The following is a 6,083-nucleotide window of genomic DNA, read 5'->3' as shown; positions in this document are numbered from 1 at the left end:
ATCTGTGTCATTCTCCTTACGTGGAACCAACGCCTACAAGAGTTTTCCACCATGATGGGCTGGCACCTACACCACTGGATGCCTGGTCCCTTATGCCTATCAAAACGCCTCAATGTCTCAAAAAATCTACAAATTGAAGTGAACTCTCTCTCTCAGGTTGCCGTCCAGAATCGATGGGCTTTAGATTGCCTGTTGGCCACACAGGGAGGAGTGTGTGTGCTGGTAATCACCGCCTGTTGTTTTCATGCAAACATATCAAAACAAACTGAATATGCTGTAAACATCATTCAACAATATGTTCGTACCTTCCATCGAATACCCAAAGAGCAGGCCCTGCCTAATGCCCTAGCAGCAGACTGGTCGTGGTTGTGGTCATGGCTACCGCATCTGGGAGTGTGGACCAGATGTGTTTGAATAATTTGAATGTTAATTCTGGCATTAGGAACTGTGCTTTTCTGTTGTGTCTCCTGCATGCATCTAATATGTTCCACTTGCGTCTCATGTGTAAGGGGACATGAGTCTAGACCAGCATAACATTGAAGGCAGGTATGCATAAAAATAAAAGGAGGGAATGTTAAGAAAATGTCCACTATACTCGAGCTTTTGCAGAGGAAGAACATGCAAAGTCACGGTGCCCTGCAAGCAGAACATCTTATCTGACCTTGTCTTAGCCCTGGATTTCGTTCGAAGCTGAAGAACTGCAAAGAAGCCAGTTTAACCCAGGCAGCTGTACAAAAGTTATTCAAAGGTACCACCAGAAGAGGTGCAAATCAGCTAAAGAACAGTTATAAGATGGACCATAAAGGCTGCCGTGGATCTACATCATACAATAACACGGCAAGGGGATTGGTAGAAATAAGAGTCGTGGAGAGATGTGGTAGTTATGTAAACTGAAGTACTGAATATGTAACAACTTACTATTCCTTAAAAGGTGTAACAAAAAACTGCTTGGGGTCCCTCCTTGTGCTCCAACCAGGAGGCACCATATTGCTACCAAGAAAATTAAAAAAAAAAAAAAAAAGAGAGAGAATCTAACTGCTTCTGCTCATTACCAGTGCCCGAGAATGAACAAAAGAGAAAAGATAGTTTAATATCAGACAGTGAGCCACAATTGACCTCAAAATTGAAAAGACCAGGCACATGACGAGCACTGGCCTATCAGGCACTGAGCCACCACTGACCTCACAACCACAAACAGCACCCACGCACCTAGCACTGGCCTAGCAGGCACTGAGCCACCACTGACCTCACAACAACAAACAGGAGCCACGCACCTAGCACTGGCCTAGCAGGCACTGAGCCACCACTGACCTCACAACCACAAACAGCAGCTACGCACCTAGCACTGGCCCAGGAGGCTCTGAGCCACCACTGACCTCACAACCACAAACAGCACGCACACACCTAGCACTCGCCTAGCAGGCACTGAGCCACCACTGACCTCACAACCACAAACAGCACCCACGCACCTAGCACTGGCCTAGCATGCACTGAGCCACCACTGACCTCACAACCACAAACAGCAGCTACGCACCTAGCACTGGCCCAGGAGGCACTGAGCCACCACTGACCTCACAACCACAAACAGCACCCACACACCTAGCACTGGCCTAGCAGGCACTGAGCCACCACTGACCTCACAACCACAAACAGCACCCACGCACCTAGCACTGGCCTAGCATGCACTGAGCCACCACTGACCTCACAACCACAAACAGCAGCCACGCACCTAGCACTGGCCTAGCAGGCACTGAGCCACCACTGACCTCACAACCACAAACAGCACCCACGCACCTAGCACTGGCCCAGGAGGCACTGAGCCACCACTGACCTCACAACCACAAACAGCACACACGCACATAGCAATGGCCCAGCAGGCACTGAGCCACCACTGACCTCACAACCACAAACAGCACCCACGCACCTAGCACTGGCCTAGCAGGCACTGAGCCACCACTGACCTCACAACCACAAACAGCACCCACGCACCTAGCACTGGCCTAGCAGGCACTGAGCCACCACTGACCTCACAACCACAAACAGCAGCCACGCACCTAGCACTGGCCTAGCAGGCACTGAGCCACCACTGACCTCACAATTGAAAACAGCAGCCACACACCTAGCACTCGCCTAGCAGGCACTGAGCCACCACTGACCTCACAACCACAAACAGCACCCAAGCACCTAGCACTGGCCTAGCAGGCACTGAGCCACCACTGACCTCACAACCACAAACAGCACCCACGCACCTAGCACTGGCCTAGCAGGCACTGAGCCACCACTGACCTCACAACCACAAACAGTACCCACACACCTAGCACTGGCCTAGCAGGCACTGAGCCACCACTGACCTCACAACTGAAAACAGCACCCACACACCTAGCACTCGCCTAGCAGGCACTGAGCCACCACTGACCTCACAACCACAAACAGCAGCCACGCACCTAGCACTGGCCTAGCAGGCACTGAGCCACCACTGACCTCACAACCACAAACAGCACCCATGCACCTAGCACTGGCCTAGCAGACACTGAGCCAGCACTGACCTCACAACCACAAACAGCAGCCACGCACCTAGCACTGGCCTAGCAGGCACTGAGCAACCACTGACCTCACAAATGGAAAGAGCAGCCACGCACCTAGCACTGGCCTAGCAGGCACTGAGCCACCACTGACCTCACAACCACCAACAGCAGCCACGCACTTAGCACTGGCCCAGCAGGCACTGGGCCACCACTGACCTCACAACCACAAACAGTACCCACACACCTAGCACTCGCCTAGCAGGCACTGAGCCACCACTGACCTCACAACCACAAACAGCACCCACGCACCTAGCACTGGCCTAGCAGGCACTGAGCCACCACGGACCTCACAACCACAAACAGCAGCCACGCACCTAGCACTGGCCTAGCAGGCACTGAGCCACCACTGACCTCACAACCACAAACAGCACCCACGCACCTAGCACTGGCCTAGCAGGCACTGAGCCACCACTGACCTCACAACCACAAACAGCACCCATGCACCTAGCACTGGCCTAGCAGGCACTGAGCCACCACTGACCTCACAAAGACAAACAGCACCCACGCACCTAGCACTCGCCTAGCAGGCACTGAGCCACCACTGACCTCACAACCACAAACAGCACCCAAGCACCTAGCACTGGCCTAGCAGGCACTGAGCCACCACTGACCTCACAACCACAAACAGCAGCCACGCACCTAGCACTGGCCTAGCAGGCACTGAGCCACCACTGACCTCACAAATGAAAAAAGCACCCACGCACCCATCACTGGCCTAGCGGCACTGAGCCACCACTGACCTCACCATTGAAAACAGCAGCCACGCACCTAGCACTGGCCTGGCAGGCACTGAGCCACCAGACCTCACAACCACAAACAGCAGCCACGCACCTAGCACTGGCCTAGCAGGCACTGAGCCACCACTGACCTCACAACCACAAACAGCAGCCACGCACCCATCACTGGCCTGGCAGGCACTGAGCCACCACCGACCTCACAACCACAAACAGCACCCACGAACATAGCACTGGCCTAGCAGGCACTGAGCCACGAGTGACCTCACAACCACAAACAGCACCCACAAACCTAGCACTGGCCTAGCAGGCACTGAGCCACCACTGACCTCACAACCACAAACAGCAGCCACGCACCTAGCACTGGCCTGGCAGGCACTGAGGCACAAGTGACCTCACAACCACAAACAGCAGCCACGCACCTAGCACTGGCCTAGCAGGCACTGAGCCACCACTGACCTCACAACCACAAACAGCACCCACGCACCTAGCACTGGCCTAGCAGGCACTGAGCCACCACTGACCTCACAACAACAAACAGGAGCCACGCACCTAGCACTGGCCTAGCAGGCACTGAGCCACCACTGACCTCACAACCACAAACAGCAGCTACGCACCTAGCACTGGCCCAGGAGGCTCTGAGCCACCACTGACCTCACAACCACAAACAGCACGCACACACCTAGCACTGGCCTAGCAGGCACTGAGCCACCACTGACCTCACAACCACAAACAGCACCCACGCACCTAGCACTGGCCTAGCATGCACTGAGCCACCACTGACCTCACAACCACAAACAGCAGCTACGCACCTAGCACTGGCCCAGGAGGCACTGAGCCACCACTGACCTCACAACCACAAACAGCACCCACACACCTAGCACTGGCCTAGCAGGCACTGAGCCACCACTGACCTCACAACCACAAACAGCACCCACGCACCTAGCACTGGCCTAGCATGCACTGAGCCACCACTGACCTCACAACCACAAACAGCAGCCACGCACCTAGCACTGGCCTAGCAGGCACTGAGCCACCACTGACCTCACAACCACAAACAGCACCCACGCACCTAGCACTGGCCCAGGAGGCACTGAGCCACCACTGACCTCACAAAGACAAACAGCACCCAAGCACCTAGCACTGGCCTAGCAGGCACTGAGCCACCACTGACCTCACAACCACAAACAGCACCCACGCACCTAGCACTGGCCTAGCAGGCACTGAGCCACCACTGACCTCACAACCACAAACAGTACCCACACACCTAGCACTGGCCTAGCAGGCACTGAGCCACCACTGACCTCACAATTGAAAACAGCAGCCACACACCTAGCACTCGCCTAGCAGGCACTGAGCCACCACTGACCTCACAACCACAAACAGCAGCCACGCACCTAGCACTGGCCTAGCAGGCACTGAGCCACCACTGACCTCACAACCACAAACAGCACCCATGCACCTAGCACTGGCCTAGCAGACACTGAGCCAGCACTGACCTCACAACCACAAACAGCAGCCACGCACCTAGCACTGGCCTAGCAGGCACTGAGCAACCACTGACCTCACAAATGGAAAGAGCAGCCACGCACCTAGCACTGGCCTAGCAGGCACTGAGCCACCACTGACCTCACAACCACAAACAGCAGCCACGCACCTAGCACTGGCCTAGCAGGCACTGAGCCACCACTGACCTCACAAATGAAAAAAGCACCCACGCACCCATCACTGGCCTAGCGGCACTGAGCCACCACTGACCTCACAACCACAAACAGCAGCCACGCACCCATCACTGGCCTGGCAGGCACTGAGCCACCACCGACCTCACAACCACAAACAGCACCCACGAACATAGCACTGGCCTAGCAGGCACTGAGCCACGAGTGACCTCACAACCACAAACAGCACCCACAAACCTAGCACTGGCCTAGCAGGCACTGAGCCACCACTGACCTCACAACCACAAACAGCAGCCACGCACCTAGCACTGGCCTGGCAGGCACTGAGCCACCACGGACCTCACAACCACAAACAGCACCCACGCACCTAGCACTGGCCTAGCAGGCACTGAGCCACCACTGACCTCACAGCCACAAACAGCAGCCATGCACCTAGCACTGGCCAAGCAGGCACTGAGCCACCAATGACCTCACAACCACAAACAACACCCACGCACCTAGCACTGGCCTAGCAGGCACTCAGCCACCACTGACCTCACAACCACAAACAGCACCCACGCACCTAGCACTGGCCTAGCAGGCACTGAGCCACCACTAACCTCACAACCTCAAACAGCATCCACGCACCTAGCACTGGCCTAGCAGGCACTGAGCCACCACTGACCTCACAACCACAAACAGCACCCACGAACATAGCACTGGCCTAGCAGGCACTGAGCCACCACTGACCACACAACCACAAACAGCAGCCACGCACCTAGCACTGGCCTAGCAGGCACTGAGCCACCACTGACCTCACAACCACAAACAGCACCCACGCACCCATCACTGGCCTAGCAGGCACTGAGCCACCACTGACCTCACAACCACAAACAGCAGCCACACACCTAGCACTGGCCTAGCAGGCACTGAGCCACCACTGACCTCACAACCACAAACAGCAGCCACGCACCTAGCACTGGCCTAGCAGGCACTCAGCCACCACTGACCTCACAACCACAAACAGCACCCACGCACCTAGCACTCGCCTAGCAGGCACTGAGCCACCACTGACCTCACAACCACAAACAGTACCCACACACCTA

This window comes from Apteryx mantelli, chromosome 11 (genome assembly GCF_036417845.1).
Source record: "Apteryx mantelli isolate bAptMan1 chromosome 11, bAptMan1.hap1, whole genome shotgun sequence".
Taxonomy (NCBI): domain Eukaryota; kingdom Metazoa; phylum Chordata; class Aves; order Apterygiformes; family Apterygidae; genus Apteryx; species Apteryx mantelli.
The sequence above is the reverse complement of the archived record's forward strand: the minus strand, read 5'-3'. Positions refer to the sequence as shown.